This window comes from Symphalangus syndactylus, chromosome 8 (assembly GCF_028878055.3).
Source record: "Symphalangus syndactylus isolate Jambi chromosome 8, NHGRI_mSymSyn1-v2.1_pri, whole genome shotgun sequence".
In the NCBI taxonomy this organism is placed as follows: Eukaryota; Metazoa; Chordata; class Mammalia; order Primates; family Hylobatidae; genus Symphalangus; species Symphalangus syndactylus.
In genome coordinates, this window is record NC_072430.2 from 53,571,182 (window position 1) to 53,594,922 (window position 23,741).

The window sequence follows — 23,741 nt, forward strand, 5'->3', positions numbered from 1 at the left end:
GTAATTCTTTTTTTTGAGACAGAGTGTTGCTCTGCCACCCAGGCTGCAGTGCAGTCGCATGATCTCATCTCACTGCAACCTATACCTCCTGGTTTTAGGTGATTCTCATGCCTCAGCCTCCCGAGTAGCTGGGATTACAGGTGCCCGCCACCACACCCAGCTAATTTTTGTATTTTTAGTAGAGATGGGATTTCACCATGTTGGTCAGGCTGGTCTCGAACTCCTGACCTCAGGTGATCCACCTGCCTCAGCTTCCCAAAGTGCTGCAAAAGGCAGAGGTTGCAGTCAGCCGAGATTGCGAGATTGTGCCAGTGCACCCCAGCCTGGGCGACAGAGTGAGACTCTGTCTCCAATAGTAATAATGCTACTGTGAAATTTATGTATAAGTTTTTACATGAACATATGTTTAGCTTTATGAGAAACTGCCAGAGTGTTTTCCACAGAGGCTGCTACATTTTACATTCCCACCAGCAGTATATAAGGGTTCCAGTTTCTTCACATTCTTTTTAAAAAAATGTATTTTTTAATTGACAAATAAAAGTTGTATATATTTATGGTGTACAGCAAGATGTTTTGATATGTGTACACATTGCGGAATGACTAGATCAAGCCAATTAACATACCCACTGCCTTACGTACATTTTGTTGGGTGTGGTGAGAATGTTTGAAATCTACTCTCCTAGCAACTCTTGGCAATTGTTTTTTTGTTTTTTGAGATGGAGTCTCGCCGTGTCACCCAGGCTGGAGTGCAGTGGCACAGTCTCAGCTCTCTGCAACCTCCACCTCCCAGGTTCAAGTAATTTTCATGCCTTAGCCTCCTGAGTAGCTGAGACTACAGGCACTCACCACCATGCCTAGCTAATTTTTTTATTTTTATTTTTTATTTTTAGTAGAGATGGGGTTTCACCATATTGGCCAGGTTGGTCTCAAACTCCTGACTTCAAGCAGTCTGCCCGCCTTGGCCTCCCAAAGTGTTGAGATTACAAGCGTGAGCCACTGTACCTGCCCCCTCTTAGCAATTTTCAAGTATACAGTACATTGTTACTAACTGTAGTCACCATATTGTACAGTAGAGCTCTTGAACTTACTCCTCTTTCCAAGTGAAGTTTTATACCCTTTGATCGACATCTCCCCGATTCTCCCTCTTTTCCAGCCCTGATTAACCACCTTTCTACTCTCTGCTTCCATAGGTTTGACTGTTTTAGATTTCACATATAGATATGTATGTTTGTATATATACACACATCTAGATGAGATCATGTGATATTTGGCTTTCTATATCTGGCTTACTTTAGTTTATAATATAATGTCCTGCAAGTTTATCCCTGTTTCACAAATGACAGGATTTTGTTCTTTTTTAAGGCTGAGTAGTATTCCGTTGTGTATATACACAAATGTATACCCCAGTAGCTGGGACGGCAGGTGCACACCACCATGCTCGGCTAATTTTTGTATTTTTACACCACATTTTCTTTATCCCTTCATCAACTGATGAGCACTTAGGTTGATTCTATATCTTGGCTGTTGTGAAAAAATGCTGCAGTGAACCTGGGAGTACAGTTATCTCTTTGACATACTGATTTCAATTTTTTTTTTTTTTTTTTGAGGCGGAGTCTCGCTCTGTCATCCAGCCTGGAGTGCGATGGCACGACTTCGGCTCACTGCAGGCTCCACCTCCCAGGTTCAAGTGATTCTCCCACCTCAGCCTCCTGGGTAGCTTGGATTACAGGCACGTGCCACCATGCCCAACTAATTTTTGTATTTTTACTAGAGATGGGGTTTCACCATGTTGGCCAGGCTGATCTTAGACTCCTGACCTCAGGTGATCCTCCTGCCTTAGCCTCCCAGAGTGCTGGGATTACAGCTGTGAGCCACGGTGCCCAGCCTATTTTAAATTTTTTTAGGAACCTTCATACAGGTTTCCATTTTGGCTGTACTATAGTTTCTTTACATTCTTGCCAATACTTGTTGTTTTCTGTTTTGGGGGGGTGCTTAAAAATAACCAATTCATAATTATTTTAGTTTTTTTTGTTTGCTTTTAAGGCTTGTCAAGTGAAGCAGTGGGAGTGTGTAGTTACACTATTAGTAAGTGTATAATATATATCTGAGTGTTCTCTAGGTTTTTTTTCTGTTTTTTGCCTCATTTCTTGATAACTTGTTGGTATTTCTCTGTCTCTTTAAAATTGCATTCTGTACATCATATGTAGAAGAATAGTAGAGACTAAGGTAAGTGGTATTTATCTTGGAAATGGATACTTGTGCTTCTATCAGACTGTGAGTATTGGAGTTTGGATAGTCTAGCCTGGTTTGGGTTTTGGTGTTACTATAGTTAACATTAATATACCCAAAACTTCAAATTCCTTCAGCTGTGAGCTATTACTATCTGATGCTTAGTGTCAGGCCTGGGATGCTGGAGAGTTTTCTTCTTGTCGCTGCTCTACTCAGTCCCAGCAGGCCCCAACAGGAGGTTTCTCTCCGTGCTCTTCCCCACCACCTGCCGACCGTTGCTGCTCTTTCCATAGCGTGAGGCTTGGCAGAAATAGGGAGGCATTTGCTCCATTATTTTAAAAAATACACACACATAAAATATCTCTGTTCTAGACGCACATTTCATTGTTAACTTAACTGGCTAAAAAGACTCCAGGTTAGAGATAATTTTGACCCAGAATTTTCAAGGCATTATTCCTTTTTTCTCCGAGGGTGGTTGCTACTGAGAAGTCTAATGCTATTACGATTCTTCAGATTTTTTATGAGACCCCTTTTCTCCATGGACACTTGTAGAATCTTTCCTTTATCCCCAGCATTATGAAATTTCAAGATATATGTGGTTTGGTATGGCTTTCTTTTGCTATCCTTTTTGCTGAACACTCAGGTTTTTTTTTTTTTTTTTTCTTTTCTATTTTCTTCCTGGACTTTTCATTTTTAGGATATTTGACTTAGATTGATCAATCCTCTGATTTCATTCTTTCTCTTTCTTCTTCTTCTACTTTAGTTGGGAGTATTCCTTAACCATATCTTTTAGCTCTTCTGTGGATTTTGTATTTCTGCTATCTTATTCTTAATTTCCAAGAATTCTTTCTTGTTATCTGAATGTTCTTCTTTGTTAAAATACACCTACAAGCCAGGCACAGTGCCTCCTGCTTATAATCCCAGCACTTTGGGAGGCTGAGGCGGGTAGATTGCTTGAGTCCAGGAGTTTGAGACCAGCCTGGGCAACATGACAAAACCCCATCTCTTACAGAAATACAAAAATTAGCCAGGCATGGTGGCACATGCCTGTAGTCTCAGCTACTTGGTAGGCTGAGGCTGAAGGATCATTTGATCCTGGGATGCTGACATTGCAGTGAGCCAAGATTGTGCCATTGTACTCCAGCCTGGGTGACAGAGAGTGAGACCCTGTCTCTCTCTAACACACACACACACACCTCTAAAAATATGGAGTGTTTCACACACTGGTATGTCATTCTCGTGCAGGGGTCATGCTAATCTGTATCGTACCAATCTTAGTATATATGCTGCTGAAGTGAGCACCATGATTTTATTTTTAAATGTATGCATCTGAGCATAATCACCACCTAGAATTCTCTTGTTCTGTTTCTCAGTTTATATCTCCCCCCAAAATAAGTAGTATTCTTACGTCTACCATTATAGATTTGTTTTGCCTTTTTTAAAACTTTGTATAGATGAAATCCTGTAGTACCTTTTTGTGTCAGGCATCTAACCAATTCTGAGATTGATCCACATTGTTGCATGTACCAGTTGTATGTTTTTTATTGCTATGTAGAATTCTAGGCCAGGTGCAGTGGCTCATGCTTGCAATACCAGCACTTTGAGAGGTCGAGGTAGGCGGATCACTTGATGCCAGGGGTTTGAGACCAGCCTGGCCAACATAGTGAAACCCCGTCTCGACTAAAACTACAAAAATTAGCTGGGCGTGGTGGTGGGTGCCTGTAACTCCAGCTATTTGTGAGGCTGAGGCAGGATTATCGCTTGAACTCTGGAGGTTGCAGTGAGCTGAGATCATTCCACTGCACTCCAGCCTGGGTTACAATGCAAGACTTGGTCTCAAAAAAACAACAAAAAAAGAGAATTCTATTGTATTAGCATATCACAATTTATCAGTAAGGCCTGTAATTATCAAATTGTCCAGTTAATCATCTTATCTTAAAAGCTTGTGCTTGTAATTAGGCCAGGCACAGTGGCGCATTCCCATAATCACAGCACTTTGGGAGGCTGAGGTGGGTGGATCACCTGAGGTCAGGAGTTCGCAACCAGCCTGACTAACATGGTGAAACCCCATCTCTACTAAATACAAAAAAAAAATAGACAGGCGTGGTGGCGCATGCCTGTAATCCGAGCTACTTGGGAGGCTGAGACAGGAGAATCGCTTGTACCTAGGTGGTGGAGGTTGTAGTGAGCCAAGATCATGCCATTGTGCTCCAGCCTGGGCAACAAGAGCAAAACTCTGTCTCAAAAAAAAGCTTGTATAAAGTATTGATAATATACTAACAACATATTTACCTTGCTGCTTAAGCCAGAAACTTAAGAATCATTTGTTTTCGAGACAAGAATCATTTTTGACTGCTCTTCTCACACACCACTTGCAGTCTTACCAGAAAATTCTTTCATATTCGTGACCTATATCCAGCCACTTCTGTCATAACTCTTTCTCAGAATTTTGCACAAACCTCTAAACTAACTACTTATACTCTTGCCCTTTAGCCTGTTCTCCAGGCAGCAGCCCAAGGAACCCATTCTCAGTGTCTCTTACCTGCTCTCAGCCTACAGTGGCTTGCTTTCTCACTTGAGAATAAAATCCAAAGTTCGGCCGGGCGTGGTGGCTCACGCCTGTAATCCTAGCACTTCGGGAGGCTGAGGCGGGTGGATCACGAGGTCAGAAGATCGAGACCATCCTGGCTAACATGGTGAAACCCCGTCTCTACTAAAAATACAAAAAATTAGCCGGGCGAGGTGTTGGGCGTCTGTAGTCCCAGCTACTCAGGAGGCTGAGGCAGGAGAATGGCGTGAACCCGGGAGGCGGAGTTTGCAGTGAGCCGAGATGGTGCCACTGCACTCCAGCCTGGGCAACAGAGCGAGACTCTGTCTCAAAAAAAATAAATAAATAAATAAATAAAATAAAATCCAAAGTTCTTACCATGACCAACAGAGCTCTCCTCTGGCTCCAGCTACCTCTTTAACCTCATTTTCTACACCCTTCTTTCTTTTTCTGACTTTAGCTGCACTGGCCCACTTGTCGTTTCTCTCTGCCTAGGCAGCTCTTGCTCCATGTAATCCGCTCCCTTGCCTCCCTCATTTTGTCCTGGTCTCGGCCCAAATATCACCTCATGGGGGAAGTTTCCTTTAGTGATTGAATAAAAATGGCTTTTTCTGCCTCATTTTTCTTGCCTTACCCTATGTTGTTATTTTTTATAACACTCATCACTATTTTTATTATTATAATTAGTTATTGGACTATATTTCCACCTATCTCCTTCTATCCTGTCCTGCATGAAGAAAGGGACTTCATGACTGTTCTTTGCTGAATTTGTTATGTTCTAGGCCTGTCATGTCATAACCTTTCCAGAATTGTTTTTTTGTTTGGTTTGGTTTTGGTGTTGAGACAGAGTCTCACTCTGTCACCCAGGCTGGAGTGCAGTGCTGCAATCACAGCTCAACTTGCAGCCGCAACCTGCCTGGGCTCAGGTGCTTCTCCCACCTCGGCATCCCAAGTAGCTGAGACTACCACCATGCCCTGTACATTTAGCTCTAAAATACAAAAATTAGCTAAATTTTGTAGAGACGGAGTTTAGCCACGTTGCCCAAGCTGGTCTCAAACTCCTGGGCTCAAACAATCCACCCACCTCAGGCTCCCAGAGTGCTAGAATTATAGGTGTGAGCCCCCGCACCTGGCCAAGAATTGTTTTTGAATTCTTTTTTTTTTTTTTTTTTTTAGAGACAGAGTCTTGCTCTGTCACCAAGGCTGGAGTGCAGTGGCACTATCTCAGCTCACTGCAACCTCCACCTTCCAGGTTCAAGTGATTCTTCTGCCTCAGCCTCCTGAGTAGCTGGGAGTACAGACACACACTACCACACCTGGCTAATTTTTGTATTTTTAGTAGAGACAGGGTTTTGCCATGTTGGCCAGGCTGGTCTTGAACTCCTGTCCTCGTGATCTGCCTGCCTCGGCCTGCCAAAGTGCTGGGACTACAGGCGTGAGCCACTGGGCCCGGCTGTTTTTGAATTCTTGAGTAGGGTAATTCTTTAGAACTTTTGATCAGATTTAATGTTGTTAGAGCTTATCAGTTTCTAACTATAATGTATACAATATTTTTTAAGTAGCTGGCTCTTAGATAATGTTAACATCATTCTGTAACAGGATATGGTTCTTTTTGTTTTTCCTCATTTTTTTGCAGTTATTAAAGATAGCATTTGTTTAATTCTTAAAAGCATCTTTTCAAAATTAGAAAATGAAGAAATAGTAAACATGTAGTATCAATTCAAGAATTGGATTATTCCAAATTGCTTCTAACTGTTCCAAATTAAGACATCTGGTGACTTAGGGAAATTTGGTTTCTCTGTTTGGTTAACCAGCTGGTTGTTATGGAAAGGAAAAAGGCAGTTAATTGTTCTTGTTGAAAGATTCTGGGCATTTGTGGAATTACCGTAAAGGTCATGTGATGTTTGGATGCAAGATTTACATGCAAAACTGGACATCTCAGGATGTTATTGAGGAAAATGTTTTTGTTTTTAAAAAGATGCTTTGAATGTTATATCTGGAACCTGCAGCATAATCTCACACTGCATGAGAAAGTATGTGTCATTTCCTCCCAGTCCTCCCCCTTTTCCTTGGTAACAGATTCCTGTACTTTAAAAATTGTGCTTTTCCTGAGAATTTTAGTGTATTTAATGCATGGGATGCCATATGTTGCTGCAACCACTATCTTGGACGTTTATGTGAATAAGAATACCATATTCAGACTAGCTAAGCCGGATTAATTTACAGAGACAGTCTTAGTCATTAATGAATGTGAAATTTAAAATTAATATATTAGAGTTGTAGCAGATGTCAGTTTAGCATACCTTCCGCTAAATATTCAGCAGTTCTTCTGAATTTAAAACAAATGGCTCTTTGGCAAATTGTCTTAGAGCCAATTCTGTGTTAGTTTAAAATATACACATATATTTCTCTAAATTATAAATGTTTTCTGGAAACGATTCTCCTGAAATTAAACCAGTGTATGCTTTTTACCCCAAGGTATTGTTTCCTCTGGGACATACTGGTAATGCATATGTGTGATTGTTCCTATTTTACTCTTCCCTGTTTCTCTGAAATGTTAATAACCAGATTGTTAAGATTCCTCTGTGCAGTTTTGCTTCAAATAAGCTGACATCAGATATGTGTAATATAGCCAGGTGTGGTGACATGTGCCTGTGGTCCCATCTGCTTGGGAGGCTGAGGTAGGTGGGAGAATTGCTTGAGCCAGGGAGGTCAAGGCTGTGGTGAGCTGTGATTGCACCACTGCACTCCAGCCTGGGCCACAGAGTGAGACCCTGTCTCAAAAAAAAAAAAAAAGAAAAAAGAAAAGAAAGGATATACCTGATAAATATTAAGCTACTTGAATGTCTCGTATAAAGCTTTTGTGGCTGCCAGTAGATTTTTCAGGTTTGCCACTGGCCTTGTCACTTTAGACATTAGCAGCTACTGCTTCCATGTGGCTCTGCTAATACTCCCCCTTTAAAAAGATTAATATGCTACATGCTTATATAGAGACAGTATAGTATAGGAATTAATAGCATGGGCTCTGGAATAGAATGCTTGAATTCAGAAACTAGCTTTACTGCATATTAGCTGTGCTTTTCTCATCAGTAAAATGGATATAATAGTACTTTGGGATTGTTATGAGGTTGTCATCATCATTAAAAGTTTCAGTAATAGGCTGGGCGTGATGGTTCATGCCTATAATCCCAGCGCTTTGGGAGGCCAAAGCAGGAGGATTGCTTACATACAGGAGTTCAAGACCAGCTGGCGCAACATAGTGAGACTCTGTTTGTATAAAAAAAAAATGTTTAAAAATTTCAGCAGTGGCTGAATGCGATGGCTCACACCTGTAATCCCAGCACTTTGGGAGGCCAAGGCGGGTGGATCACAAGGTCATGAGTTCAAGTCCAGCCTGGCGAAGATGTTGAAACCGCATCTCTACTAAAAATACAAAAATTAGCTGGGCGTGGTGGTGGGCACGTGTAATCCTAGCTACTCGGGAGGCTGAGGCAGAGAATTGCTTGAATCCAGGAGGTGGAGGTTGCAGTGAGCCGAGATCGCACCACTGCACTCCAGTCTGGGCAACAGAGAGAGACTCTGTCTCAAAAAAAAAAAAAAAAAAAAAAAATTTCAGCAGTGTAAAAAAGAGCTAGAATCCACAAAAAATAAATAGTCTGAAAGAAATTACTAAAATTTAGGTATTTTAATATAAGAGCTTCTGGCTCTTGAAATCACTTTAAGTTTTTTAAAACAATGAATAACATTAAGAGGTTGGAATCATTGTGTTTTGGAGTTTTTTGGGTTTTTTTCTCACTTGTCCCCTAAGAAGTTACAGGATGCCACCTCTGCAACAGATTTGGAGTTTTAAAACTACATGTTTCAGATCTATTCACTGCTGTTTGACTGATGCAGCCAAATGTAGGTTTTCCTGGTCAGCAGATAGCCTTTCATCTGGTGATTTGTAGGCTGCAACTCCTTTCATTTTATGGCTATACCATCCTGTAGGACCAAGGAGTCTTCTCCATCCAGCCAGCAGATGAGCGAAGAAAAGGTAGAGAAGACCCATTATCTCTTAATCCTAGCCTAACTGCGGCATGCATTGCTTCCGCTGGCAAAAACTAGGCACATACTGGGGCTGAGACAGTCCTTGCTGGGGGACGTGGAATCTATCCTTTCATCTGAGATCCCATTGAATGTCCTATACCAAATCCCATTCCAACAAGTCCCAGGTATATTCCACTCTTAACGGGCTGCTTCTCATTTCCCAAACTGAGCCTGGAGACATTAAAAAATAGCCCTACCAACTCTTCATGCCTTTGCTAAGCTCCTGCAGTAGTAAGTAGGAGTACTTACTACTTTCGAGAGATTTTTTGAGGTTGCCTACCAACTCCCTCAGTTTGCTTCTTTCCAAATTTGGGAGTATTCGTGAGAATTCTTGAAATTTGGCCAGGCACGGTGGCTCATGCTTGTTGGGATTACAATACTTTGGGGCACTTTGGGAGGCCGAGGTGGATGGATCACCTGAGGTCGGAGTTCGAGACTAGCCTGGCCAACATGGCGAAACCCGGTCTCTACAAAAAATACAAAAGTTAGCTGGGCATGGTGGCACACCCCTGTAATCCCAGCTACTCGGGAGACTGAGGCAGGAGAATCGCTTGAACCTGGGAGGCAGAGGTTGCAGTGAGCTGAGATCGCACCACCACACTCTAGCCTGGGCGACAGAGGAGATGCTGTCTCAAAAAAAAAAAAAAAGCTTGAAATTTTATTTTTACCTTTCCTTAGTACTGCTTTGGGGAAGGGGATATTGGCATATGGAAGAAGATTCTGTTGGCTCTGCTATATAATTTCCAGTTTATTATGAAGTAGATTAGGGACGCGACTAGGGCAGAGATTGTTGGTGGTGGTCCTGATCGGCCTGCTAGAGCCATCTCAGGTCTAGTGATGAGTTTGACTGAAGGGCTTTTCAGTATTGGGACATTCCTAGTGTGTTAGTACCAGAAATATTTTCTGTCTAGAACTATAAATATCGATGATATGTTAAAAATTTTTTGTTGGCCGGGCATGGTAGCTCATGTCTGTAATCCCAGCACTTTGGGAGGCCGAGGTGGGCGGATCACTTGAGCTCAGGAGTTTGAGACCAGCCTGGGCAACATGGTGAAACCCCATCTCTACTAAAAATACAAAAAATTAGCCGGATGTGGTGGTGCGCATCTATAATCCCAGCTACTCGGGAGGCTGAGTCAGGAGAGTTGCTTGAACCCAGGAGGCAGCAGTTGCAGTGAGCCGAGATTATGCCACGGTACTCTAGCCTGGGGGACAGAGCCAGACCCTGTCTCAAAAAAAAAAAAATTTGGGGGGGGGGGATAATGTTAGGTTTACAGAAAAGTTGCAAAAATAGTACAGAGTTCCTGTAAACCCTTCACCCAGCCTCCCTAATGTTAACATAACCATGGAACATTTGTCAAAACTAAGAAATTAACATTGGGATAATACTATTAACTAAATGATAGACTTTATTTGGATTTCACCAGGTCTTCCATGAATGTCCTTTTACTAGTCCAGGATCTAATCAAGGACACCATATTGAATTTCGTCACCACATCATCATGGTCTCCCCCCATCTGTGATGATTTCTTGGTCTTTCTTTGTTTTTCATGATCTTAAGCTTTTTTTTTTTTTTTTTTTTTTTTTTTGCGACAGGGCCTCGCTCTGTTGCCCAGGCTGGAGTGCAGTGACGTGATCTTGTCTCACTGCAACCTCCGCCTCCTGGGTTCAAGTGATTCTCATGCCTCAGCCTCCTGAGTAGCTGGGACTACAAGTGTGTGCCACCACTCCCTGCCAATTTTTGTATTTTTAGTAGAGATGGGGTTTCACCATGTTGGCCAGGCTGGTCTCAAACTCTTGGCCTCAAGATCTGCCTGTCTCAGCCTCCCCAAGTGCTAGGATTGCAGGCATGAGCCACTGTGCCTGGTCTGATCCTGAAACTTTTGAAGAGTACTGGCCAGGTATTTGTAGAATATCCCTCAAATTGGCCCAGCACTTTGGGAGACCAAGGCGGGCGAATTACAAGGTCAGGAGTTCGAGACCAGCCTGGCCAACATGGTGAAACCCCATCTCTACTAGAAATACAAAAATTAGCCAGGCGTGGTGGTGCGCACCTGTAATCTTAGCTACTCAGGAGGCTAAGGCAAGAGAATTGACTGAACCCAGGAGGTAGAGGTTGCAGTGAGCCGAGTTTGCACCACTGCACTCCAGCCTGGGTGGCAGAGTGAGACTCCCTCTCAAAAAAAAAAAAAAAAAAAAAAAGAAAGAAAAAAAAAGAAAAGAATATCCCTCAAATTGGATTAGTTTGAGGGTTTTCTCATGATTAGACCAGAGTTTTCTATTTGGGGAAGAATATAACAGAGGTGAATGAAATGCCTTTCTTATCACATCATACCAGGGGATTCATGATAGGAGCATGACATATTGCTGATGATGTTACCCTTGATCAGTTAGTCACAGTGATGTCATCTGAGCTTCTCCACAATGAGGTTACTGTCATTTACCCTTTCTATACTCTGTTCTTTGGATGCAAGTAACTAAGTCCAGCCTACATTCAAGGGGAGGAGAATTCAGCTCTACTTTCTACGGGGGGTATATCTACATATATCATACTTGAGTTCTTCTGTGAGGAAGATTTTTTCCTTCTCCCTCATTTATTTATTTACTGATTCATTTTTATCAGTATGGACTCATGGATATTTATTTTATTCTTTGGATTGTAATCCAAGAGTTTTTTTTTTTTTTTTTTTTTTTAAGACAGAGTCTTACTCTGTCGCCCCGGCCAGAGTGCAGTGGTGTGACTTTGGCTCACTGCAGCCTTCACCTCCCTGGTTCAAGCGATTCTCCTGCCTTAGCCTCCCAAGTAGCTGGGATTACAGGCGTGAGCCACTGCGCTCAGATGAGTATTGTTATTTTGTTGTTAAGATTGTTTTCGATTGGCCAGTGGAGTTCTTGGCTCCTATGTCTTTTTGTTTTTCCTTTTAAACTCTTCTTTCTCCAAGGAACTCAAGGGCGTTTTTAATAGTTTAAATCCTAAACATTCTGGTTGGTATCTAAGATAAGAATCTTGGGAGACTTCACTGAGAACCTTGGGCAGTGAAACACAGTCATCTTTTGAAACATACTGAAGTTCATATGCTTTTTTGATTTTGTTTTATTTTTTGTTTTTGTTTTTGTTTTTTTGAGACAGAGTTTCTCTCTGTCTCCAGGCTGGAGTGCAGTGGCGCGATCTTGGCTCACTGTAACCTCCACCTCCCAGGTATAAGCAATTCTCCTGCCTCAGCCTCCCATGTAGCTGGGATTATAGGTGGGTGCTACCACCCTCGGCTAATTTTTGTATTTTTAGTAGAGACGGGATTTCACCATGCTGGCCAGGCTAGTCTCCCAACTCTTGAGGCTCAGGTGATCCGCCCGCCTCGGCTTCCCGAAGTGCTGGGATTACAGGCGTGAGCTACCACGCCCGGCCATATGCTCTTTAGAGGTCGATTTTTCATTATAAAATGAAGAATAAAATCTAAGAAAGCACCAGCTCAATTTGGTGTGGCTATGGTTTATTCAGATTTGAGAGTTGTTTATTTGATACGGTGTTCATGAAGGTTTCATGTTGTTTTTTTAAATAGTTAATATAAAAGTAACTAAACTGTGTTAAGTTTCTGAACAGCTGTAAGAATCGTAGCTTTTAAAATGTGAAATGAATTTAAATGACTAAAATGAAATGAAAATTAGGGAGGAAATTAATATTTGTTGCATATTTTCTTTATGCCAAGCATTGTGCCTTCTGCATACTTCTGCTTTGTGTTCCTATCACCTCTGTCCTAATACCAGTCTTCGTTTTTGTTTTTTTGGTTTTTTTTTTTGAGACGGAGTTTTGCTGTTGCCAGGCTGGAGTGCAGTGGCGCGATCTCGGCTCACTACAACCTCCGCCTCCCGGGTTCAAGCGATTCCCCTGCCTCATTCCCCTGCCTCAGCCTCCTGAGTAGCTGGGACTACAAGCGCACCACCACACCTGGCCAATTTTTTGTATTTTAGTAGAGATGGGGTTTCACCATGTTGGCCAGGATGGCCTAGATCTCCCGACCTCGTGATCTGCCCACCTCAGCCTCCCAAAGCGCTGAGATTACAGGCGTGAGCCACCGAGCCACTGCACCCGGCCACCTGTCTTCCTATATTGTAATTGTTTGCTTTTCTGTCTCCCAACTTCTTAAAGGCGGCAGGCATGGTCTTCATCCAAATTGCCAGCACTAGGGGTTTTGCTTCTTAAACCTATTTGTGTGTGTGTGTGTGTGTGTGTGTGTGTGTCTGTGTGTGTCTGTGTGCGCCACACTGGCTGGTTTTTGTTGAGATACTTCACTGCAGTATTTACACTGTACTCCAAATTGACAGTCTCTGAAAATATTAATATTTGTAAGAAACTAGTAACATCGCCTGCTGGGACAGGAAAGGGACTTGAGGACAGAGATGTTCTAAGATAGTTTGGGGACCTTTTTAACTTTGAACCATTGACTATGTTATATATTCAAAAATATAAATACATTATTAAAACATACAGAAACTTACTAGACAGATTTTTTTATTTTTTATTTATTTATTTATTTATTTATTTTTTTTGAGAAAGACTTACTCTGTTGCCCAGGCTTGTCTTGAACTCCTGGCTTCAAGTGATCCTCCTGCCTCAGTCTTCCGAAGTGCTGGGATTACAGGCATAAGTCACCATGCCCAGCCAGATGGAATTCTATATTAAGTTGTTTTTTGTTTGTTTGTTTGTTTTGTTTTGTTTTGTTTTGCTCAGGCTGGAGTGCAGTGGCACAATCTTCAGCTCACTACAACCTCCGCCTCCCAGGTTCAAGTGATTCTTCTGCCTTAGCCTCCCGAGTAGCTGGAATTACAGGCATGCACCACCACACTCAGCTTATTTTTGCATTCTTAGTAGAGATGGGGTTTCACCATGTTGGCCAGGCTGGTCTCAAACTCCTGACCTCGTGATCCGCCCACCTCAGCCTCCCAAAGTGTTAGGATTACAGATATGAGCCACTGCGCCCGGCCTTGTAATCCCAATACTTTGGGAGGCCAAGGTGGGCAGATCACCTAAGGTCAGGAGTTTGAGACCAGCTTGGCCAACCCACGTGGTGAAACCCTGTCTCTACTCAAAATACAAATATTAGCCAGGCGTAGTGGTGGGTGCCTGCTACTTGGGAGGCTGAGGCAGGAGAATCATTTGAACCCGGGAAGCAGAGGCTGCAGTGAGCCAAGATCGCACCACTGCACTTAAGCCTGGGTGAGAGTGAGACTCCATCTCAAAAAAATAAAATAAGATAAATTAGATCATTTCGCTGGTTTGTTTTCTTATTTTGTTGATGTATTTAGAATCAAGGATCCTACCATTATTACTGAGCACAGATTTTTATAGAGAGTCTTCTGAGAGTTCCTCTGTGTATCTCATTTTTCCTTTTTATTTTTGAACAAAAACTAAAGGAGCAAGGAAGAACAAAAGATCAAAGTACCCCTCCCCTTTTTATTTTTGAGACAGAGTTTTGCTCTGTCGTCCAGGCTGGAGTGCAGTGGTGTGATCTCAGCTCACTGCAACCTCCACATCCCGGGTTCAAGCAATCCTTGTGCCTCAGCCTCCCGAGTAGTACAGGAGTGCGTCACCACACCTGCATAATTTTTCTGTTTTTAATAGAGATGGGGTTTCATCATGTTTGCCAGGCAGGTCTCGAACTCCTGACCTCAAGTGATCTGCCCACCTTGGCCTCCCACAGTGCTGGAATTACAGGCATGAGTCACCCTGCCTAGCCCAAAGTCACCCTTTTTAATATGAATGAAGACCAGGTGCAGTGGCTCACACCTATAATCCCAACACTTTGGGAGGTCAAGGTGGATCACTTGAGCCCAGGAGTTCGAGAGCAGCCTGGCCAACATAATAAGACCTAGTCTCCAGAAAAAAAAAGTTTAAAAACTGGTCAGATGTGGTGGTGTGTGCCTGTAGTCCCAGCTACTTGGGAGGCTAAGCAGGAGGATCACTTGCGCCTGGAAGGCTGAGGCTGCAGTGAGCTGTGATTGTACCACTCCACTCCAGCTAGGGCAACGGGACGAGATCCTGTTTCCAAATAAGTTAATTAAATAATGTGAATGAAATTTAACTTTATTTTTTATTTTATTTGGAAGTCTTGCTCTTGTCCCCCAAGGTGGAGTGCAATGGTGCAATCTCGGCTCATGGCAACCTCCATCTCCAGGGTCCAAGCGGTTCTCCTGCCTCAGCCTCCCGAGTAGCTGGGATTACAGGCACCTGCCACCACGCCTGGCTAATTTTTTTATACTTTTAGTAGAGACAGGGTTTCACCATGTTGGCCAGGCTGGTCTTGAACTCCTGACCTTGTGATCTGCCTGCCTGTGCCTCCGAAAGTGCTGGGATTACAAGCATAAGCCACTGTTCCTGGCCCTAGAAATTTGACTTTTTAAAAAATGTTTCTTAAATCTTTATTTATAGGGGCCTCTTACATTAGGTCAGTACTCAGTGATATACCCAAGACTTTATTTGATTATCTCTAATTAGTTAGGGTGGTTCTGGCTGCATTTACAAAAGTTCTGCTGCAAACTGACTTAAATAATCAGAAAATGTTGAAGCTCATAGATATGGTGTAAAAGCCCTGTTCATTAGTTGGCTTGGGACCGCTTTAGAGTTAGTGTTTCATATCTGGGTACTTTCAGTTGGGAAGGGAATGCATGCCCAGATTGCCCAAAATGTAAGGTTTCTGAACTGTTAAAGGGGGTGGGATTACTATAATTGGTTTGAGCTAATCAGGATCTGGCCCTGGGATCAGTCTGGAAATTGTATTGACGCCACATGCAGGAGTGGGGCGTTGGGAAGGAAGAATTTGAAGAGTTTCATCATTCTGTCCGTTGGGGTGTTCTTTTCTTTTTCTTTTTTTTTTTTTTTTTGAGACAGTCTCACTCTTGTTGCCCAGGCTGGAGTGCAAATGGCGTGATCTTGGCTCACTCCAACCTCCACCTCCTGGGTTCAAGCAATTCTCCTGCCTCAGCCTCCCAAGTAGCTGGAACTACAGGCATGCGCCACCACGCCCAGCAAATTTGTATTTTTAGTAGAGACGGGGTTTCGCCGTGTTGGCCAGGCTGATCTTGAACTCCTGACCTCAGGTATTCCACCTTCCTTGGCCTCCCTAAGTGCTGGGATTACAGGCATGAACCACTGCTGCGCCCGGCCTGGGGTTTCTTTTATTTTTCTTTCTTTTTTTTTTTTTTTTTTTTTTTTGAGTCCGACTTTCACTCTTGTTGCCCAGGCTGGGGTGCAATGGCGCCATCTTGGCTCACTGCAACCTCCACCTCCTGGGTTCAAGCGATTCTCCTGCCTCAGCCTCCCAAGTAGCTGGGATTACTGGCATGCACCACCACACCTGGCTAATTTTGTATTTTTAGTAGAGATGGGGTTTCTCCATGTTGGTCAGGCTGGTCTCGAACTCCCGACCTCAGGTGATCCGCCCGCCTTGGCCTCCCAAAGTGCTGGGATTACAGATGTGAGCCACCATGCCTGGCCTGGGGTTTCTTAATTGCCCTTCAGTAAAATATGTATAACTGACTTCTCCATCCCTGATAACTTTTGGGGAATATAATTGTGCTGGATAATGCGCCTGTGGGGATTTCTTTTACTGTTCTCTACTCCATGCAAATTCCATGATAAAAAGTTTTATCACGCCTGTAATCCCAGCACTTTGGGAGGCTGAGGTGGACAGATCACGAGGTCAGGAGATGAGACCATCCTGGCTAATACGGTGAAACCTCGTCTCTACTAAAAATACAAAAAAATTAGCCGGGCATGGTGGTGGGCACCTGTAGTCCTAGCTACTTGGGAGGCTGAGGCAGGAGAATGGCGTGAACCCAGGAGGCAGAGCTTGCAGTGAACCAAGATGGCGTCACTGCAGTCCAGCCTGGGCAACAGAGCAAGACTCCATCTCAAAAAAAAAAAAAAAGTTTTAAAGAGAAAAGTAGATCACATGAAAAATTAAAAGTAAAGGATGATTGCTTATTGTAACCCTTTTCTAGGTTGTTACATGTTTTTACAATCATACACTGCTTCCTTTCTCTTCTGATACATAGAATTTACATGTAATCCCTCCTCTAAAGCCTCATGGGCATATCCCTGGATTAAAGTTGACAGCAGTACTTTAATACTTACATAGAAGATCAATAGCTTAACATTGGAATGAACACAGATTCACAGGTTTTGAAGTTACAGCTTGAATTTCAAACCAGAGTCTTCCGATGTGTTCACTTAGTGGCTATGAGAGCATGGGCAAATTAGTCTGTCCGAGCTTCAATTTCCTTTGTAAAATAGTGATAATAATATCTGCCTCATAGGGTTAAATGATTAGGATTTAAAAACTGGATAGAAGTTTCGAGCACATAGCCTAACATTTGTTGAACTCCAGTTATGATTACAGTCATTCATTGCCTAACAATGAGAAATGGGTCATTAGGCAGTTTCATCCTGGGAACATCATGGAGTATACTGTACTTACCCAACCTAGATAGTATAACCTACTACATACTTGGGCTGTATGGTATGACCTACACTACACTGTACAGCATTTTACTCTACTGAATACTGTAAGCAGTTGTAACACAATGGTAAATACTTGTATATCTAAACATAAAAAGGTGTAATAAAATTATGGTATAAATGATAACAAATGGTATACCTGTAGAGAGCACTTGCTGTGATACTTTTTCCTCTTTTGTAATAATACTTAGCTTAAAACACAAACACATTGTACAGCTGTACAAAAATATTTTCTTCATATATCCTTATTCCATAAGCCTGTTTCTACTTTAATTTTTATTTTATTATTTTTTAGTTTTACTTTTAAAACTCTTTTGTTAAAAATTAAGACACAGGCTGGGGACAGTGGCTCATACCTGTAATCTCACCACTTTGGGAAGCTGAGGCAGGAAGATTGCTTGAGCCCAGAAGTTTGAGACCAGCTTGGTCAAAATAGTGAGACCCTGTCTCTACCAAAAATACAAAAATTAGCTGGATGTGGTGGCCTGAGCCTGGGAGGTTGAGGCTGCAGTGAGCCATGATGGCGCTACTGCGCTGAGTGATGGAACAAGACTCTGCCTCCAAAAAAAAAAAAGACACACACATTAGCCTAGGCCCACACACGGTCAGGATTATCAATTTTATGGTCTTCTACTCCATGTCTTGTCCCACTGGAAGGTTTTTAGGAGCAGTAACACATGGAGTTGTCATCTTCTATGAGAACATTGCCTGCTGGAATACCCTTTGAAGGACTTGCCTGAGGCTGTTCACAGTTAACTTCCTTTTAATAAGTAGAGAAAGTACACTCTAAAATAACGATTAAAAGTATAGTCTTGCCGGGCATGGTGGCTCACGCCTGTAATCCCAACACTTTGGGAGACCGAGGTGGGTGGATCACCTGAGGTCAGGAGTTCGAGATCAGCCTGGCCAACATGGTGAAACCCTGTCTCTACTAAAAACACAAAAATTAGCTGGGCATTGTGGCATATGCCTGTAATCCCAGCTACTTGGGAGGCTGAGGCAGGAGAATCTCTTGAACCTGGGAGGCAGAGGTCGCAGTGGGCTGAGTTGGTGCCACTGCACTACAGCCTGGGTGACAAAGCGAAACTCCGTCTCAAAAAAAAAAGTAACATAAACCCATAACATAGTCCTTTATTGTCTTTATGAAGTATTATGTCCTGTACATAATTGTATGTACTATACTTTTATATGACTGGCATTGCAATAGGTTTGTTTATACCCGCATCACCACAGACACATGAATAATGCATTGTGCCATGAATTTGCAGGGACCACAATTAGATGATGGAACTTTCCCAGCTCATATATATATATGTGTGTGTGTGTCTGTGTGTGTGTGTATACGTATGTGTGTGTATATATATGTGTGTATGTATATATGTGTGTGTGTGTGTATATGTATATATGTGTGTGTATATATGTATAGAGAGAGGGAAAGAGAGAGCACGTGTCTTGCTCTGTTGCCGAGGCTGGAGTGCAGTGGTGCAATCACAGCTCCCTGCAGCCTCAGCCTCCCGGGCTCAAGGATACCCTTGCCTCAGCCTCCCGAGTAGATGGGACTATAGGCATGTGCCACCATGCCTGGATAATTTTTGTATTTTTTGTGTAGAGATGGGGTTTTGTTATGTTGCTCAGGCTGGTTTCAAACTCCTAGGCTAAAGTGATCTGCCCGCCTTGGCCTCCCAAAGTGCTGGGATTACACACATGGGTTACCACACCTGGCCTCCATTATAATCTTAACTATCATAAATGTGGTCTATCGTTGACCGCAGCGTCCTTACGTGGTGATTTTAATGTGTGAAAGTTGAATCAGTTAGACATTAATGTATTCAGCAACCACTTACTAACAAATAAGCAAGAAAGAGATAATAAGTTCACCACTAAAACAGGACTTTTTAAAAATTATATTGCGTGAAAAGAGCAAATTGCAAGAAAGATACATATAAATATGGTGCCATTATTCTAAATTCTTAATTATTGGAGTGAAGTTTTACTTGTGTCTGTAATGTTCCATTGTGTTAAACTGAGGCAGATACAGTAAAAAATGTTAATATTTGTTAAGTATAGGTGGTACATGTTTGGGTGTCTGTTATACTTTTTTCTACATAGACCTTTGTACATTTGAAATACTTCATAATTAAACATTTTAAATTTTGTTTGTCAGTTTTTTTTTTTTTTTGAGACAGGGTCTTGCCCTGTTGTCCTGGCTGGAGTGCAGTGGCATGATCTTGGCTCATTGCAACCTCCACCTCCCGAGCTCAAGTAATCCTCCCAAGTAGCTGGAACTACAGGCGTGCACTACCACACCCACCTCATTTTTGTATTTTTTTGTAGAGATGGGGTTTAGCCTTGTTGCCCAGACTGGTCTCGAACCCCTGGGCTCAAGCAACCTTTTTTTTTTTTTTTTTTTTGAGACAGAGTTTCGCTCTTTTGCCCAGGCTGGAGTGCAGTGGTGCGATCTCACTCACTGCAAGCTCCGCCTCCCGGGTTCACGCCATTCTCCTGCCTCAGCCTCCTGAGCACCTGGGACTACAGGTGCCCGCTGCCACACCCAGCTAATTTTTTGTATTTTTAGTAGAGACGGGGTCTCACTGTGTTAGCCAGGATGGTCTCGATCTCCTGACCTCGTGATCTGCCTGCCTCGGCCTCCCAAAGTGCTGGGATTACAGGCGTGAGCCACCGCACCAGGCCACTGTGCTCAAGCAATCTGCCTGCCCTGGCCTCCCAACATGCTGGGATTACAAGAATGAGCCACTGCACCTGGCCATCATGTTTAATTTTTAAATTAGTGAAACAGGATAAGGATGTGATAGGAAGTGACAGGGGCTTTTTCACGTTGATTGGCTGGGGAGAGACTCTCTCTGGGCAGGTGACATATGCTGAGACCTGAATAACAGGAAAGAGTCACTCACGCAGACATGCAGGGAAAGAATACTCCAGGCAAACAGCTGTTGCTGCAGTCCTGAGGCAGGAGCAAGCCTGGCGTGTTCAAGGTAAGGCCATTTCGTCTGGCGGGAAAACCACAGAACAGTTGTACTGTGCTAGTTACCTCAGCAGCTGTGGAGGTGACTACCCCAGCATTACTGGAAAATGGTCATTTCATGTCTGAATACTCAAGTTGAAGGAAGCACACCATTTTTAGAGCTACCTAATGCTTCCACGGAGTTTCTCATGTAGGGCTTACAGGCTGATGTGGTCCTATCAGAAGGCTACAGAAGCTGGCTTAAAGGGTCTTAATGGCCAAGTCCAGACACTTTGAGCATCAAAAAGCAACAAAGCAATAGATTATGATACACAGTTTTTAAGAATCATGATTTCCTAGTCAAAGAAACAGAGAAAGGAAAAAAGCTCTTGTTTATAGAAGAATGCCTGCTAAGGTAGAAAGAATGATAGAATTAGAAAAGGACTGTTTTGCAGATTCTAGCATAATCATTGATTTAGGCAAGGACAATCAATAGATCCTGAACTCTTTGGATGCAAGTTGTTGAAGAATAGGATATTAAAAAAATTCCATGACATGAAAAACAGAAGGTTGGAGAGATGCTGTTTTGGTGAAGTATTTAGGAATGGAGTGATACTTTGTCTGCAGCTAACTCTCATCAAAAGGTTCATTTTTAAAAAGTAGTGGTGTGTGTGTGTGTGTGTGTGTGTGTGTGTATAGAGAGAGAAAGCAAATGTGGCAAGAAGTTAACAGTGAACCTAGAAGGTGAACTGTGTGTGTGCATTAGAGCTTTTTGTGTGTGTGCACTTATAAATGTTGAAAATTAATGAGCTGTGATGCCATCTCCAAAGGAAAAAATAAGTAAAAATAAATGTTGAAAATTGAAAGTTGGAGGGAATGCTTATTTCTGTTTTAAACCCAAATCCAGGCCGGGCGCAGTGGCTCACGCCTGTAATCCCAGCACTTTGGGAGGCCCAGGCAGGCGGATCACGAGGTCAGGAGGTCGAGACCATCCTGGCTAACACGGTGAAACCCCATCTCCACTAAAAATACAAAAAAATAAAATAAATTTAAAAAACCTCAAATCCAACTTACTAATATTTTTTGCTGTTTGATGTAATTGTGCTATTTGGAGCTCTCTGATAGATCCAAATTCTCACTTATATGATATTAGTGGTATCAGTCATGGTGATACTGGTAATTTTTATATTACATCTTTTTTTTTTTTTTTTTTTTTTGAGATGGAATTTCACTCTTGTTGCCCAGGCTGGAGTGCAGTGGCGTGATCTCGGCTCACCGCAACCTCCTCCTCCTGGGTTCAAGCGATTCTCCTGCCTCAGCCTCCTGAGTAGCTGGGATTACAGGCATGTGCCACCCACCTGGCTAATTTTGTATTTTTAATGGAGACGGGGTTTTTCCATGTTGGTCAGGCTGGTCTCGAATTCCCAACCTCAGGTGATCGGCCCGCCTCGGCCTCCCAAAGTGCTGGGATTACAGGCGTGAGCTACCATGTCCAGCCATCTTTTTTTTTTTTTAAGTCAGAATCTCGCTCTGTTTTTCAGGCTGGAGTGCAGTGGCGTGACCTTGGCTCACTGCAACCTCTACCTCAAGCAGTTCTCCTGCCTCAGCCTCCCGAGTAGCTGGATTACAGGTGTGCACCACAACACCCAGCTAATTTTTGTATTTTTAGTAGAGACGGGGTTTTACCATGTTGGCCAGACTGGTCTCGAACTCCTGACCTCAGTGATCCCTGCCTCGGCCTCCAGAAGTGTTGGGATTACAGGCGTGAGCCACCACGCCTGGCCTATTACATCTATTGTGTATGTACTATGATATGCCAGACATTGTGCAGAACACATGGTCATGCATTAGTTAATCCTCCTAACAGTTCTTGAGTTCGTACTCATTTCTCCTTTTAAAGATGAAAAGACAGATGCTTAAGAAGATATCACTAAAGCAACAGAAAAAACATTTCATCTTAAGAATGAAAATGAATTTGTTAGACAGGCTAGAAAGAATATTCATTGATGAGAAAGCACAGTAGAAGAATTTATTTTCTTTTTTTCATTAGTTATTAGTTTGTTATAAAAGAAATATGGAAATTATTTACATGATGAAAGATTTCAGAACTTCAGTGGAATGGGCAGCTTCATGTTGATGCCATTTCAATAGTGACTTATTTCAGTCTACGTACTTTCCAAGAATGTCGCCATCTCTAAATAGGAAATAATCCTTGTCATCTAGAACTACTTTGGTGCCTCCATATTATGGGAGAAGAACTTTATCTCCAACTTTCACACTAACTGGTTGAATCTCTCCACCCTTTCCTTTAGAACCTGATCCAACAGCGACTACTGTTGCTTGCAATACTTTTCCTTGAGATTTTTCTGGAGGCATGATGCCTCCTTTGGTTACAGTTTCAGCAGCACTCCTTTCAACCAATACTCGGTCAAAGAGTGGAAGAAACTTAAACGCTTGTCCTGCCATGACTCCCTCTGCCTCAGACTTGTACTCTGCTCTAGTGTCAAGAATTTATGATAGTGTTACTAGGCATGCATGTTTTTCTGGCCTTGAACTTGTCCTACATACAGCCCACCCTGGAGAGGCAATCTAGTATGGTGGTTTAGAGCACAGTCCGTGAAGCCTGAAGCCAGAATGCCTAGGTTCAAATCCCAGTTCTACCATTGCAAGCTGCTACTGCCTTAGAAGCACTTCTCTGGGATTCTATACTGGGAACCTCTGTTGTATTCGTTTCCTATTGCTGCTATAGCAAATTAATGCAAACTTAGTTGTTTGAAATGACAGAAGTTTATTATCTTATGGTTCTGGAGGTCTGAAGTCCAAAATGGATGTCACTGGGCTAAAATTAAGATGTCAACAGGGCTGCATTTCCATTTGGAGGCTTAGAGGAAAATCTTTTCTTGCTTTTTAGTTTCTAGAGGCCACCCTCAGCCTCAGTCTTCAAAACCAGCAACATTGTATCTCTCTGTGTGTTTGCCTTTCTTCTATGGAAACCTCTTCGTCTGACTCTTCTGCCTCCCTCTTCCACTTTTAAAGACACTTGTTATCATATTGGGCCAGGGTGATAACAGATAATCTAGGATAATCTCCCTATTTTAAGGTTAGCCTTAAATTAGGCTGATTAGCAACCTTAATTCCATGTACAACTTCAGTTTTCCTTTGTAACCTAACATATTCACAGATTCCAGGGATTAAGGCATGAATATTTTTGGGAAACCTTTTTTTTTTTTTTTTTTTTTTTTTTTTGCCTACATATCTATGTTTAAATTCTAAAGTTGTGTAAGGCAGCTGGGGCCAGCAGATTATTCCAAAGTGGAGATCCTTGCCAATGCTGAGGATGACTTGAGTAGAACCAGTAATTGGGTTTGAGCTAAAAGGAACTACTGGGTGGCGTATGTACA

The 23,741-nt window shown here is 42.5% G+C and overlaps 1 protein-coding gene, 1 non-coding gene and 1 pseudogene across 8 annotated transcripts in view; 1 reads left to right on the forward strand and 2 right to left on the reverse strand.

The window, feature by feature from the left end:
• The window catches only part of WDR89 (WD repeat domain 89), a 72,730-nt gene that overhangs the window by 21,528 nt on the left and 27,461 nt on the right, over positions 1–23,741 (forward strand). For 2 of the 7 annotated variants that reach the window (XM_055289141.2, XM_063644535.1), the window contains one exon: positions 21,882–21,970. The exons of 4 other annotated variants lie outside the window; for them this stretch is intronic. The gene's annotated coding sequence lies outside the window, so the exon portion shown is untranslated. Of the gene's footprint in view, positions 1–20,207; positions 20,372–21,881; positions 21,971–23,741 lie in introns of those variants that run through there. One more of the 7 variants, XM_055289142.2, reaches the window with a different exon arrangement.
• LOC129488929 (U6 spliceosomal RNA) lies at positions 3,430–3,531 on the reverse strand. Its single transcript, XR_008659773.1, has one exon. It is a non-coding gene; the product is annotated as a U6 spliceosomal RNA (small nuclear RNA).
• Positions 22,440–22,806, reverse strand: LOC134737321 (10 kDa heat shock protein, mitochondrial-like; annotated as a pseudogene).